This window comes from Artemia sp. Qi Xiang Cuo, chromosome 4 (genome assembly GCF_049724085.1).
Source record: "Artemia sp. Qi Xiang Cuo chromosome 4, ASM4972408v1, whole genome shotgun sequence".
In the NCBI taxonomy this organism is placed as follows: domain Eukaryota; kingdom Metazoa; phylum Arthropoda; class Branchiopoda; order Anostraca; family Artemiidae; genus Artemia; species Artemia sp. Qi Xiang Cuo.
The window spans coordinates 47,770,996-47,787,376 of record NC_142797.1 but is presented as its reverse complement, the minus strand read 5'-3'; the positions used below and the strand labels follow the sequence as shown (position 1 = coordinate 47,787,376).

Below are 16,381 nucleotides of genomic sequence, written 5' to 3'. Positions count from 1 at the left end.
GAAATCTGGCGCCTCTTTCTTAGCAATGTCCCTTCCCCCAAGAAAACTTCATCCGTGGAAAGATCCATGGAGGTCCACAAGTGCAACTTGGTTTATGGCTCTAAAAAACTTCCGGATTGGGGATTGCAAAATACATTATTTATGAAAAAACACATTTTGATTGCTATCTATTATTTATGGAAAATTCACAGCACATTTTAAGGATATTTAAATGCTAACATTGTGAAGGCTGTAGGATTTTCTTTACTTTCTATTCTTGTTGTCATAATTTTAGTTTAACCAATTATTGAGAGGAAGGCCGACCGAAAGGTTTCTTCACCAAGTCAAATAAAACAGAAAAAACAGCGTAGTTTCATTAGAGAGAAACGCATATATATTTTGCTTAGTAGGTATCTTGGCGAGAGTAGATGAGCCAAAAACAAATATTTTACGGACCAAGTCTTGGGGAGTATGAGTGAGTCAACATATAACATTAAAGGAGATGATTGCAATAAATATATTTACTAACTAAAATTGTTGCCTTGACACAAATGTGTATCCAGGATGTTTGTTCTGGGACATAGAGGTACAGAAAAAAACTTGAAAAACGCAAATATGATTTTTTGTTACGTTTTTACGGGTCGGAAAACTTCAGGAAGGGTTTGAACACAGTGACCCCCTCCCCTAGATATGGCCTTGGCTTGACAGTATCTTTAGTAAGAAAAACATAAAAAAGCTTGAGTTGCTTACACAAAGTCCAATCCACATGGGTGCTTAGCTGTATATCGATGTCTGGAGAAAATCACCATCTGTCCAACGCAATTGGCTTCTTCTTTTGGTTCTAGGCGTTTACCCCCCCCCCCCAGAAAATACCCCCCAGGAAAATACCCTCCCGGAAAATACCCCCTGCAGAAAATATCACCCCATCCCCCCGGTAAATACCCCTCCGTGGAAAATAAGCCTTTCCAAGCCTTTCAATTAAAAGACTTAGAATTTACCAAGTAGCTGAATTTGTTCTACGCAAAAGTGCTTTTTTTTATTTTTGATATTCACTCATCAATTAAAAGACTTGGAATTTACCAAGTAGTTGAGTTTGTTCTACTTGAAAGTGCTTTTATTATTAATTTTGATACTCAGTCATCAATTAAATGCCTTGAAATTTACCAAGTAGTTGAATTTGTTCTATGCAAAAGTACTTTTTTATTAATTTTTGATATTCAGTTACCAATCAAAAGACTCGGAATTTACCAAGTAGTTGAGTTTGTTCTATGCAGAGAGTGTTTTCTTAATAATTTTTCATGCTCAGTCATCAATTAAAACACAGTAAATTTATCAAGTAACTGAGTTTGTTCTATTCAAAAGTGTTTTCTTATTAATTGTAGACACTCAGTCACCAATTAAAATACCTATAATTTACCAAGTAGCTGAGTTTGTTCTGTGGAAAAGTGCTTTTTTTTATTAAGTTTTGTTATTCACTAACCAATTCAAAAAATTTAAACTTATCTTCTAGCTGAGTTTTTCCTATGTAAAAGTGATTTTCTTATTAATTTCTGATGTTCAGTAATCAATTATAAGACTTGGAATTTACCAAGTAGTTGAGTTTTTTCTATGCAAAGAGTGTTTTCTTATTAATTTTTAATGCTCAGTCATCAATTAAAACACAGTAAATTTATCAAGTAACTGAGTTTGTTCTATTCAAAAGTGTTTTCTTGTTAATTGTAGATATTCACTCATCAACTAAAGGACTTGGGATTTACCAAGTAGTTGATTTTGTTCTATGCTAAAGTGCTTTTTTATTAATTTTTGATACTCACTAATCAATTAAAAGACTTTGAATTTACCAAGTAGTTGAGTATGTTCTATGCAAAAGTACTTTTTTACTTATTATTGATACTGAGTCACCAATTAAAAAGACTTGGAATTTACCAAGTAGTTGAATTTGTTCTATGCAAAAGTGTTTTCTTATTAATTTTTGGTATTTACTGATCAATTAAAAGACTTGGATTTTACCAAGTAGTTGATTTTGTTCTATGCCAAAGTATTTGTCTTGTTAATTTTTGATACTCAGTCATCAATTAAAAGACTTGGAATTTATCAAGTAGCTGACTTTGTTCTGTGCAAAAGTTCTTTTTTTATTATTTATTGACACTCAGTCACCAATTAAAAAAGACTTGGAATTTATCAAGTAGTTGAATTTGTTCTATGCAAAAGTGTTTTCTTATTAAATTTTTGATACTCAATCATCAATTAAAAGACTTGCAATTTACCAAGTAGCTGAGTTTGTTCTATGTAAAAGTGCTTTTATTATCAACTTTTGATACTGAGTCATAAATTTAAAGACTTGAAAATTTACCAAGTAGTTGAGTTTTTTCTAGGCAAAAGTACTTTTTTATTAATTATCGATACTCAGTCATCAATTAAAAAAGACTTCGTATTTACCAATAAGTTGAATTTGTTCTATGCAATAGTGTTTTCTTACTAATTTTGATACTCAATCACCAATGAAATGACTTGTAATTTACCAAGTAGCTGAGTTTGTTCTATACAAAAGTTTTTTTTTTTTTTTTTATAAATTTTAAATACTCAGTCACCAATTAAAATACATGGAATTCCAAGTAGCTGAGTGTGTTTCTTATTAATTTTTGATACTCAGTCATCAATCAAAAGACTTGGAATTTACCAAGTAGTTGAGTTTGTTCTATGTAAAAGTGCTTTTTATTAGTTTTTTGTACTCGGTCATCAATTAAAAAAGACTTGGAATTTACCAAGTAGTTGAATTTTGGGGAGCTGCGTAGTGTCAATGAGCATCCATAGAGTATCATTGGTAGAGCCAAATAAAAATAAAAAAATAAATAAAAAATTAAAGTTGAATAATTTCAAGTCAAAAAAAGTATTCGGTCCAAAAAAAGAAAAGGGCTACTACAAAAATTATTTTTATAATAGTAAGACACGAGTAACATATCTATATCATTCTCATTTTTGTATTTTGAAAATATTAAATGTGATTTTTTTTTGTTTTAAACATATTTCATGTCATTTTAAGACATGTAAAAAAAAGTTGAAAACAATTTCTATGTTGATAATTTCGGAGACCACACTGCCTTTCCATGACGATAAAAAAAAGTTCAAAATAGGGATAAAATCCTTTTTAATAGACAGTGTATAGAAAATTCACAAAAAATACCAGATATTTGGGTCACATATACAGTGACATCACATATACCGTCATCAGTAGTTTTACTACTGATGACGGTCACTGTATATGTGACCGAAATATCTGGTATTTTTTGTGAATTTTCTATAAACTGTCTATTAAAAAGGATTTTATACCTATTTTGAACTCTTATTTTAATTTCTGTGTTAAAAAAAAAAAGTTAAAAAAAATTAAACTTAAAAAAAAGTCTCAAACATTTGGGGGGACGGACCAAAAAGCTGGGGGAGGGGATATTGGGGTCCTTGGTGGTTAGGTTCCTAGATGGCTGGAGTCCTTAATGGGTGGGGTCCTTGATGGTTGGGGTCCTTGATGGTTGTACTTGTACTTGTACTGTTGCACGTTCTGTTGCACGTTCTTGTACTGTTGTACGTTCAAGCCGCATCCAGACTCATCGTGGCGCCTAGCAGATGACGACATGTCTCATTCCATAGGTTTCGCTCGAGGGTGGCAGGCTACACCATTTCCAGCCACTGGCGATCCCAGCGACGGCCGTATTTTCGGAATCCTCCGATTGGCTCCAGATAAGACTTAATTGTTGCTAGCCACGTCTTCTTTTGGCCTCCTGCCCTCTTCTTCGATGCCGGTAGTGGTAGAAATTTGAAACATTTTTTGCTTATATGGTCATCTGGTCTGCGCATTGTGTGGCCAAACTATCTTAGTTTTCTGTGATTAACAATGTCGGAGATATGTGGGTGATCCCCGTATCTTCTCCTGACTTCTTCATTCAAGATTCTATCTGAGAGGCAGATGCCCAGGATATAGCGCAGGCATTTGTGGTTGAATATATTCAAGCTTAACGCTTGGGCTGCTTTAAGTGACCACGTTTCACATCCATAGAGGAGGACAGAAAGAAGCATAGCTTCATAAACTCGGAGCTATGTGAGTGGCGATACTTCGCTCCACTTCCAGAGATACTTCCGTAGTTGAAAGAAGACACTCCTGGCTGACAATATGCTGCTCTGGATTTCTTCTGATGATTCGCCGGCAGGGTTTACCATCGATACGAGGTATTTGAAAGACTGGACGTCCTCTATCTGATTACCATTTAGGGTCACTGGGGTTTCATCCATCCCATCTGTTCGCATGGATTTTGTTTTTGTAGGCTTATTTGGAGACCAGTCGAGAGTACCTTGACTGCCACGTCATTTATCATAGCCTGTGCTTCTGCAACGGATTCAGCAAGCATGTCCATATCGTCAGCATAGTCAAGATCTGTGACGGAGAAGGACGGGGTCACTGCAATGCCTTTATACTTGTCCAGAACCCCGAGGATCCAATCAATGACGAAGTTGAACAAAGTTGGTGAAAGGACACAGCCTTGACGTACACCTTCCTCGATCAGGATCAGATCTGAAAGATCGCCATCGACTCTTACCCGGGCCTTTGTTCCAGCATAGTATGCCTTGAGTAGATTGATGATCTTCTCATGCACACCGTCCTCTCTCATTGCTTCCCATGCTGCATCACGATGGACCGAATCAAACGCGGTAATAAAGTTTATGAAGATTTGGATTGTTTCCTGCTGCTGTTTAAACCGGTGTTCAAGGATCTGTCGCAGGCTAAAAATCTGGTCACAGTAATCCCTGCCCAGCCTGAATCCTGCTTCGTTGGGTCGCGTTCGGCTGTTTCTGGTGTCTCTGAATCTATTCAAAAGTATGACTGCGAACAGCTTGGCAGCAATGGGGACAAGGGATATACCTCGGTAATTTTTGCAGTCCGGTGGGTCTCCTTTTTTGAAGATAGGGACAATTATTGAGGTCTTCCAGTCATCTGGGATGTGTTCATTGTCCCAGCCTTGGATTATCACGCTATGAAGTTCATCCACCGCCACCTCGGGGAGAGCTTTCAGTAGCTTGGCACGAATACCATCTATTCCTGGGCTTTTATGGTTTTTCAAAACTTGGATCGCCTTAATTACTTCATCCGTTGAGGGTGGGTCCGCACATACATTTTCATAAGCCTGGTTGTGCGGAGGGTTCTGCGGTGCTGTAAGTGATTGCTTTCGATTACTATTGTCTTCTGGTCTCAATAGCTCTTAGAAGTGAACTCGCCATCTTTCGATACGCTCCTCGCTGCTTGTGAGTATTTTCCCATCCTTCGCCTTAAGCGAAGGGATGGTAGTTTGCTTCTTCTTCCCAGTGCATTCTCCAAGTATCTGATAGAGTTTTCGTGTATTGCTCCGGGACGCGGCTCTTTCCATATCACTGGCAACATTAGACCAGTAGGATTTTTTGTCAGCTCTTACCGAGTTGTGACAATCTTGTCGTAGCACTTTGTATGTGGGGGACTTCTTGTTGGTCATTTCTTTTTTCTTGGCAGAGAGTTTGAGTGTCTTTTGTGAGATCCATTTGTTGGTTTTACGCTTAACAAAGCCAAGTATGTTTGAGGCAGCTTCATTGATGTTGTCCTTGAATTTGCTCCATTTTTTCTCAATCTTTATCTTGGGGCAGTTGGGGCACTGATCAGTCGGGGTTGCTTCCTTGGTGTCATCTTGATGGAGAGCGAAGCGGTTTGAGAGTTCAAGGACAAATGCTCCTCGGTACTCATCCACTTTCAGCTTCGACACGTCTATTTTCTGGTTCGGCATAGTAGTCTTCCTTGAGCTAAGTCTGTACTTTAGCCTAGTCTTCAGCAACAAGTGATCAGATCAATTTTTCGATCCCGTGTCAGCACCTCTGTGCACTCTCGAGTCCAACACCATGGATTTCCATCGTCGGGATACAAGGAGATAATCTATTTGGGCCTTTACTCTTCTATCGTGTGATTCCCATGTATACGTAAGACACGGATTGTGCCTAAACCAGGTGTTAGCCCCAGCGAGATTGTTCTGCATTGCGAACAGTAAAAGCCCGTTTCCATTTGTGCACCTGTCTCCGAGGCCGTGCTTGCTGATCGCCTGTTCCGAGTTATTCAGCTTTCCGCCGATTCTGGCATTGAAATTGTCTCCAATTAGGAGGATATCTTTCCGGGGAATCTTATCAATGACTGTCTGCAGGTCACTGTAAAACTGATCTTTTTGCTGTTTAGTGGCATCTCTTATTGGGGCGTAAACGCTAAGGATAGTCAGATTGTTCTTGCGACCTTTAATTCTTGCCCGTACGATTTTCTCAGACACAGGCTCATATTTGATGAGCCCAGTGACTGCTTCGGGGGACAACAGGATACCTACTCTTGCTCGGCCAGATCCATCTAATGGTCCCGAGTTATAAAAAGAGACCACCTTCCCAGCCAAGGATTCAAGGGTCAAGATGTTACGTCCATTTAGTCTCGTATCAGAAACGCACAGAATATCAAGGTTATAAAGATAAAAATCATCAGCTACAAAAGCTTGTGTCAATGAACATTTAATCGAGCATAGGTTCCAGCAGCCGATATTCAGGCCTTGTGCTCTTGATAGGACGGTAGCTAGCATACTTTTCGACGAGAGTGCCATTCTCGTCGCATCGCATAATACCGGGGATGCCGTAGCCAAACTTTTCATCATCATATTTGTCATCATCATTGAGCGTTTCTTGGGGATAAGGTACACCACAAGGTCCCCAGTCTTGCGGTCACCCGAAGCGCGTTGGCCATCACCTTGCTAGGCATGGAGCTCAGTGATGTTTACACCCTTCACCACTTTGAGGTTCGCTAACAGATTTCCTATGCTGTCTAGGGACGGAGGGTCAAGTCCCAGTGCCTGGATGCCCACCACCGCCGTGGAAATTTCCAGGCTTAGCTAGCCCATTGCTCCTACCTAGAATCAGCAATAGGCTTCGGAAGGGTACATAACCTTGATGGTTGTGGTATGGATGGATACACAACCTTGATGGTTGTGGTATGGATGACTAATGGCTGTCGTATCATTGCCTTAAATTTATACGACTTTATTAATTTTGGCTTTATGCATATTCCCAATCCTAAACAATATTCTATATTAACTGCACTCCTGGCTTGGTACTTGTTTAGTATCAGTAGTTCATTCACATTCATTCAGTGATCATCTCTCTGTGTACTAGGAGAGTTGCCTCTGTGAAAAAACCAGTTTCTGGTTATATTTTATTATTTTATTTGAACTGAATTGTTACATTGGTTTTCAAGATAGCCAGAGAATAGCAGTGGCGAATTTGGATATTATTCAGAAAAGGAGCGTTTTTTTTGTTGGTGGGGGGGTCGTTAAACACCCCCTTGCCTTCAAGTCCCGTTTAATGATACTTTGTGATTGGAATAGGGGTTGAAATGATTGATTCAACAGCGGTAGCGAATATTTTGGCAGAAATGAATTCCAAATTTGGACCGATTGGAACCTATGGCAAGACACATCAGTGGAATCGAGTCAGAGATTTCCACATTATCCCAAAGTATGAATGCCGCAATCAACATGTTGCAATGCGATTCCTAGGCCGTTCAGAAGTAGCGAATTTAAATTCGGAATTGAGGTCGGCTAAAAGGAAAATCATCCAGATGGAGGCAGAGAACAAGAGAGCAAACGTAGTCTTATATAATTTTGCACCCCCACTTCAGCCTGGAAAATCCCTTCGAGAAGAAGTTATCTTAATGTTTAACTCGATTATGCCATTCTTAGGCCTAAGGCAGCCCGATATTAAGGACGTTTTTCGATTGAAAGCAACCAACGGTATTCGACCCGTGCTTGTGAAATCTAACAGCACATTTTTTAGGGATTCTATCTTGAAATCAAGTCGTAACCTCAAGGGGGATAATTTGGCTGTGAGTCCTGATTACACGGAGCATGAGAGATTGATCCGGAATAAGCTGAAGCCGTTTTTAGAGGCAGCGAAAAATAATAACAAATCCGGTAAGCTGCTCGGGACTAAACTGCAGATTGAAAATAAGTATTTTTCATATGATTTCGACCAGAAAATTTTGATAGAAATACTATCGCAAATGGCTGGGCTGTACAACCAAAAATTTATCCCGTCGCAAGGCGAGAGGAATAGTGGAAGTGGAAGGATAGACGGTCCACAGAAAGTGGCGCAGGGTAGGATGGTGGGAGAGAATGCTATAGCTGGGTAGTCGGCACGTATTTTAGTATTTAGAGGAAACCCTAACGTGGTGGCTAAGCGCAGTAATCAAGAATTGGGTACACCTAGTCCCAGTAATGTGCATTTGAGCAAAGTTATCCGTGATGGTGGAAGTGTGGATAATAGCCCGAACAGTAATCTGGCCAGCCCAATTGTTCCGGTTTGAATGATAACGGGATAATTAATTACGGACGTATAGGTAAAAGCGGGCGATGGTAAATTAATTGAAGTGAATTTACCCCACTGGAATATGCAAGGATTTTGTTCTAGGAAAGTGTCGGAATTGATGAAGTCAAGGAATTGGAATGTAGTATCTTTAGTAGAGACGTGGCTAGAAAAAGAGGTTTCTGTTCCGGGATATCAGTATTATGGGAGCCACAGGAAAAAATCGCAAAATGGTAGGGTATACGGAGGTGTAGCATTATTAGTGTGTGAAAACTGGTTTGATAAAAATTGTATTGCGCGTATTAAAAAAAAAATTGGCAAATGCTGTGGATTAGAGTGCAATTACAAGGTGTGAATGATATTTTTTGTTCAGTATATGTACCACCTGAGTCGAGTTCCTTTTCTGATGAAGATACGTGGTCTATCTTAGAAGAAGAAAAGTGTGATTTGTCTGATAAATTTACCTCTGATTTGTTTTTCTTTTTGGGTGACTTTAATGGTTACACAGGATGCTTTACGTGCCATGCCTGAGACTGAGTAACCACTGGGAGGTTTGGGAATTTTTGGGAATTTCAGTATCCTGCAGAGGACGAGTAAGAAACACCTTTGACGGAAAAATAAATCGGGAAGTAAGCTTTTGGGGTTTTGTGGTAAGGAGAATTTAGTTGGTTTGAGTGGGAGGGTAGGAATTGATAGTAGGGGGGGGGGGTACATGTTTTTCGAGGATGTCTCCAAGCGTGATAGATTATTTGATTGTTAGCAAGGAACGTTTTACTCGGTGTATCGATTGTGAGGTTATGGGGACACAGGATTCAGACCATTTGCCTATAAGAGCTTGTTTTAATGTGAAGGGTACACTAGATCGTCAAAAGGATAAATAGGGTAGAAGATAAGATAAGGAGAGTGAAGTAGTGAAAGTAAATAAGCCCCTTAGAATAGATCAGACTAATGAGGAAATACTTAGGCTATATTTTTCTGATGAAAGTTCAGAGAAAAGACTAGAGAAGAGCGCTCAGTTGACAAAATAGGGTGATCTTGAATCTTCTCTCACAGAACATTGTGGGATTGTATGTGATATAGGGAAGGAATCAAGGCTAGGGAATAGCAGTAAAGTTAGGCCCAAGGGGATTTTTTTGATGAGGAGTGCAAAAATTGCAGGAGAAGAGTGATAGAAGCTGAACGGTAGTGTGCCACATGAAATGTATGAACAATTAGAATTGTATCGTGAGAAGGAAGGAATATAGAAAGCTAGTTCAAAGAAAAAAGAATAAGTTTAGGTTAGAAGAAGCTCGGAAGATTAAGGATGCGTTTAGTAAGGCGGACTCTAGGGAATTTTGGAAGCCTTTGAAGAGTTCCGTTGGTGGGACACGTGATGTTGGTGAAGTCCCCCCAGCCGAGAGTAGGGCTGAATATTTGCAAGGTAAGTTTGAGGAAGTAGTAGAAGGTGAACCGCTAGATAACTTCAGATTTAGATAGGGTTATGGATTTACCGTTGAGTGAAGATGATTCAAAGTTGGTTATTGAGGTGAAGTATAAGGAATTATGGGAAGGGATGAAGAAAATGAAGAGAGGACCGGTGCCAAGTCGAGATGGAATTCCAATTAAAGTGTGGAAGTGGAGTAGAGTATGAATAATTTAGAATCTAAGCCTTTTGTTTTCAGCATTTTTGAGTAAAGGGTATTGGCCTAGGGAATGGTCGATATCTATTCTGATGCCGTTGAATAAGAAAGGAGATAAGCCAGTCCATAGTAATTATAGATGTATCAGTATGGGATGGGGAATAGTATTAGAAGGCTTTTTTGTAAGGTATTATGTTCAAGGTTAGATAAATGGTTAGAATCACAGAAGAAGATGATAGATATACAGGCAGGTTTCAGGAAGGGATATAGTGCTATAGACCAGTTATTTGTTTTGAGTGTGTTGATAAGAAAATATACTAGAGGATGAGAAAATAGGTTATATGCAGCTTTTCTGGACTTGTGAGGAGCTTTCGATGAAGTAGTTAGGAAGCACCTTATCGAGAGTCTGCTACAATTAGGGTTGTCCTTGATATTAGTAGGTTTGTTATGATATTAGTTGCTATGTATAGTGTAGTTAGGATCGTAGTTCGAGTTGGGAAACAGTTTTCTAGGGTAATTAAAAGTTATTATTAAATAAAAAAAAAAAAGTTTTTTAAACTGAAAGTAAGGAGCGACATTAAAACTTAAAACGAACAGAAATTATTCTGTATATGAAAGAGACTGTCCCCTCCTCAACGCCTCGCTCTTTACGCTAAAGTTTTTTATTATTTTAAAAAATAGAGTTGTGAGACAGAGTCAAACTTTAGCGTAAAGAGCGAGGAGTTGAGGAGGGGACAGTCTCCTTCATATACAGAATAATTTCTGTTCGTTTTAAGTTTTAATGTCGCTCCTTACTTTCAGTTTAAAAAACTTGTTTTTTTTTTATTTAATTTTTGAACGTTTTGAATAAATGCAGGTTTTGATCTTGGCTCACCGTACATGAATAATTAAAACAAAATTTTCATATTAATTTAATTTTATTTGGTTAAATGGTTTTCGCGGAAATAGTTTAATTTTATTTACAAACGTTTTTCTTAGCAATAAATATACATAACTTGCGAATTAACTTACATAACGAACTTCTACATTCAGATATTTTTAATACGTTTATTGCGGTGTTCGCCCCCTAATCAATACCTTGCTCTTAAGCGAAAGTTCAAATTTTGTTCCAATTCTTTAGAAATGACCGCTTAATCACAAAGGCCGTTAATTAGAATAAATAGCTCTTATGAAAGTACTAAAAAATCTTTGGCTTAAAGAGCGAGGCATTGACTACGGGGTGAACCCAATTATATATGTAATATTTTCTGTTCCTTTAAAGTTTCGACGTTGCTGCTGTTGCAGTTCAAATACTTGTTTTTTTATATTAAATTTATGATCTTTTTTTAAATAATGCTGGGAAGTCCGGCGTCCCCTTCATAGCAATGTCCCTTCCCCCATGAAAACTTCCTTCATGGAAAGATCCTCCCACATAACCCCTGACACCCCCCCCTACCAGGAAAAATCTCCCCTGAAAACGTCTGTATACTTCCAAATAACCAATACTATATGTTAACATTGGGTAAAGTCCATAACTTTCAGCACTCCCCCCGGGAACTTCGGGGGATTAAGTCATCCTAAAAGACATACTTATAATATTTTCGAACATGTTGAACAAAATGGCTACCTCAAAATTTTGATCAGGAGACTTTTGGAAAAAATGAGCTTGGGAGGGGGCCTAGTTGCCCTCCATTTTTTTGGTCACTTAAAAAGGGCACTAGAACTTTCAATTTCTATTCCAATGAGCCCTCCCACGATATTCTAGGACAACTGGTTCGATACGATCACCCCTGGGAAAATAAAAAACAAAAAAAAAACAAACAAATAAACACGCACCCGTGATCTTTCTTCTGGTAAAAAATGCAAAATTTCACATTTTTGTAGATGGGAGCTTGAAACCTCTACAGTAGGGTTTTCTGATACGCGGAATATGATGGTGGGATTTTCATTAAGGTTCTATAACTTTTAGGGGGTCTTTCCCCCTTTTTTCGAAAATCAGCCAAATTTTCTTAGGCGCCTAACTTTTGATGAGTAAGATTAAACTTGATGAAACTTATATATTTGAAATCAGCATTAAAATGTGATTCTTTTGGTGTATCTATTTGTATCAAAATACCGTTTTCTAGAGTTTCGGTTACCATTGAGCCGGGTCGCTCCTTACTTACAGTTCGTTACCACGAACTGTTTGAAAAGTATTATAGGGGTTAAGAAAGGCTGTAGTTTATCTCATAGACTATTTTTCTTTATTTATAAATGATATAGAGGATTATTTTAGGAGTAGGGCTGCACCATGTATTGAGTTATCGTGTAAATCTTTGTTTGCTCTCCTTTTCGCGGATGATATAGTGTTGATAATAGTATTTGGAGAAAAAGGGGGACAAAGTGAAATTTTTTATGTGAATGGTAGTGAGTTAAAGATTGAAAAGGAGTTTGTGTATTTAGGGTGTAAGGTTACATCTAATGGAAGGTGGAGTAGTCATGAGTAGAAAGGGGGGTGCCAGTCCCACGCCCCCCACGTGGTTTATGGTTTTCTCAGTGAGAATGAAAAAACAGGAATTTTCTCACTTAAAAAAACATGAATTTTCTCACTTTTATGGTTGTTTTCTTTGATGGTTATGTGTGTTGGTCAATTTATTTGATGTTTTTCATTGATGTCAACAGCAATTCATGTCTGTTTTATGGTTTTTGTCAGTGAGAATGAAAAAACAGGAACTTTCTCACTTTGATGGATGTCAACAGCAATTCATATCTGTTTTTATGATTTTTGTTAGTGAGAATGAAAAAACAGGAACTTTCTCACATTTATGGATGTCAACAGCAATTTATGTCTCTTTTATGGTTTTTTTCAGTGAGACTGTACATGCTCGACGCGAATGTTATGAGATTGTTTGGCTAACCTAACCTGAGAAATTGATTTACATAATCGGTGGGGGAATTACTGGTTCACGAAAGGGGAATTAAGAAACAATCATGGCTTCTTTGATCTTTAGGCGAACCTAACCTGAGAACTTGATTTACATAATTGGCGGTGAAATTATTGATTCACGAATGGGGAATTAAGCAACAAACATGGCTTCTTTGATCTTTAGGCGAACCTAACCTGAGAACTTGATTTAAATAATCGGCGAGGGAATGATTGATTCACGAAGGGGGATTAAGAAACAAACATGGCTTCTTTGATCTTTAGGCTAACCTAACCTGAGAAATTGATCTACATAATCGCTAGGGGAATATATTGATTCACGAAGGGGGAATTAAGAAACATTATGGCTTTCTTTAATCTTAGGTCTGAGGGATAAGCGTTCTTTAGGTCAGAGAGAAAAATTAATATTCTATTTTTAAATAGGGCTTCATTGATCTTTACTGTCAGGAATTAGAAATAACATCACTTGTTATCTTGGAATTATGCGGGAGGCTAAAAAGATAGAAATTCTATTTTTAAATACGGCTTCAATGAGCTTTAAGTCGGAGAGATAAATTGATATTCTAACGAAACCTTAATAGTGTAGCTAGAAACATTTATGAGATGAAGAGATTAACGTAGGAAAGGGTTTCCTAGAAATTTGAAATGTGAAAGCACAGAGATGCCAAAAACAAAAGGAACACGCTGATATTACTTTTAGGGGATTATTTGGCTGAAACGGTTTTAGACATTTTAGGGAATTATTTCGGCGAAACAGTTAGAGACATTTTAAAAGATGATTTTAGAAAAGGTTTTAGAAGAGGTTTTGAGTGTGGCCGTTATAGTAAACAAGTTCTATTTGAACAGTGTCGTGAGGTCCTCTACCCCAACCCCAAAGGGCCCCGATCGCCCTACCCCGATCCAAAGGGTTCCAATCCCCATACCCCAATCCCGAAGGAACCCCCGGTCCCCAAAGGTTCCCCGGGCTACCAAAGGGCCCCCAGCGCCCCAAAGGCCCCTGAGCCCCCCCCCCCATTTTTAATTTTTTTTTAAGGCTTTATTATATCTTTTCAGAACAAGTTATTTTCTTAATGTCCATCCTAAACCCATTTTACAAGTTGAAGTACCCATCCTTTTCACCCACAACTTTACTATACCCCCTCCCTCTCCCTCCCTCTCCTCCCCCCTCCTCACCTTCCCCTCCCCCCTCCCCCTCCCCCTCCCCTCCTCCCCCTCCCCTTCCCTCCCCCATTTTTTAATATTTTTTTTTGTGCATTGAGACACAGAAGGACCCAATCCCCCCGCCCACCCCTCCCCCTAAAGGGCCCCCAGCGCCCCAAAGGCTCCTGAGCCACCATTTTAATACTTTTTTAAGGCTTTATTATATCTTTTCAGAACATATTATTATTTTAGGGAATTATTTCGGCGAAACAGTTAGAGATATTTGAAAAGATGATTTTTGAAGAGATTTTAGAAGAGGATTTGAGGGTGAAACTCTATGGTTGTTATAATACACAAGTTCCATTTGAACAGTGTCGTGAGGTCCTCTATCACCAACCCCAAAGGAAGTCCCTGGTCCTCAAAGGTCCCCCCAAGCTCCCAAAGGACCACCCGGCCCTCAAGGTGATTTTGGATATGTAAATTACTATTTCAGGCTTTTCTAAGCTAGATTTCATAGTCTTTCGTTGGTGTGTGTTGTCTGAAACCTCTGATTTGGGATTTGTAGTTTTGCTTTTTTTACTATTAAGAGAAAGGTTTATTAGTAACTCATAGGTGTGTAGTGTCTGAAACCTATAGTTTGGAATGAGTAGTTTGCTATTTCAGGCTTTTCTGAGCTAAGGTTTCTTAGTATTTCGTAGGTGTGTGTTGTCTGAAACTTATGACTTGAGGTGTCTAATTTGCTATTTCAGGCCTTTCTGAGTTAAGGTTTCATAGTATTTCGTAGGTGAATGTTGTCTGAAACTTATGATTTGGGATATGTAAATTACTATTTCGGGCTTTTCTAAGCTATATTTCTTAGTCATTCGTTGGTGTGTGTTGACTAAAACCTATGATTTGGGATATAAGGTTCTTAGTCTTTCGTTGGTGTGTGTTGTATGAAACCTATGATTTGGGATTTGTAGTTTGCTTTTTGGACTTTTCAGAGCCAGGATTCATAGTCCCTCATAGGTGTTTCTTGTCTGAAACCTATAGTTTGGGATGAGTAGTTTGCTATTTCAGGCTTTTCTGAGCTAAGGTTTCTTAGTATTTCGTAGGTGTGTGTTGTCTGAAACTTATGATTTGAGGTGTGTAATTTGCAATTTCAGGCTTTTCTGAGCTAAGGTTTCATAGTATATCGTATGTGAATGTTGTCTGAAACTTATGATTTGGGATATGTAAATTACTATTTAGGGCTTTTCTAAGCTAGATTTCTTAGTCTTTCGTTGATGTGTGTTGTCTGAAACCAATGATTTGGGATGAGTGGGTTGCTATTTTTGACTTTTCTGAGCTGGACTTCTTAGCCTTTCCTAGGTATGTGTTGTCTGAAACCTATGATTTGGGATGGTTAATTTGCTATTTTTGACTTTTCTGAGCTAGGTTTCTTAGCCTTTCATAGGTGTGTGCTGTCAGAAAATTATCATTTGGGATTTGTAGTTTGCGTTTTAGACTTTTCAGAGCTAGGATTCTTAGTCCCTCATAGGTGTTTGTTGCCTGAAACCTAAAAAAGTTCAAGTTCTCTTTTGAATTTTACCAAAGAACACACTTCAATTCTAATTTCTACAGAGAAAATAAAAATCTTCCACTTAAGTTCTTTATTTCACAAAGACATAAAGAAATTTAAAGGTCAATTCCAAAATTTTCGGTGAAAGAAAGAAAAATTAATACCATACTTGTGAATATTTTCACTGAAGATAAAAAGTTCTAGTTAAATTTAAAATTTTTTCAACAAAGTGAAAAAAATATCAATTTCTCTAATGAATTTTAAAAAAGAACAAAATTAAATTATAATTTCTCAAGAGAAAATAAAAATCTTCCACTTAAGTTATTTATTTCACAAAGACATAAATAAATTTAAAGTTCAATTCTATTTTTTCGGTGGAAGATAGAAAAAGTAATACCATACTTGTGAATATTTTCACGGAAGATACTTGTGAATATTTTCACGGAAGATAAAAAGTTCTAGTTCAATTTAAAATTTTCTCAACGAAGTGAAGAAAAGTTCAAGTTCTCTACTGAATTTTACCAAAGAACACATTCAATTCTAATTTCTCCAGAGAAAATAAAAATCTTCCACTTAAGTTCTTTATTTCACAAAGACAAAAAGAAATTTAAAGTTCAATTCTAAATTTTTTGGTGTAAGATAGAAAAAGTAATACCATACTTGTGAATATTTTCACGGGAGATAAAAAGTTGTAGTTAAATTTAAAATTTTCTCAACGAAGTCAAGGAAAGTTCAAGTTTTCTTCTGAATTTTCTCAATGAAAAAGAAATTAGTTATTGATCATATCTATTTTTCCAAATA

The 16,381-nt window shown here is 37.7% G+C and overlaps 1 protein-coding gene and 1 long non-coding RNA gene across 2 annotated transcripts in view; one reads left to right on the top strand and one right to left on the bottom strand.

The window, feature by feature from the left end:
* The window catches only part of LOC148953173 (uncharacterized), a 78,075-nt gene that overhangs the window by 3,701 nt on the left and 57,993 nt on the right, over positions 1-16,381 (top strand). The window lies entirely within an intron of this gene.
* Positions 1-16,381, bottom strand: part of LOC148953174 (uncharacterized) — a 59,531-nt gene that overhangs the window by 26,392 nt on the left and 16,758 nt on the right. The gene's annotated exons all lie outside the window — the stretch shown is intronic.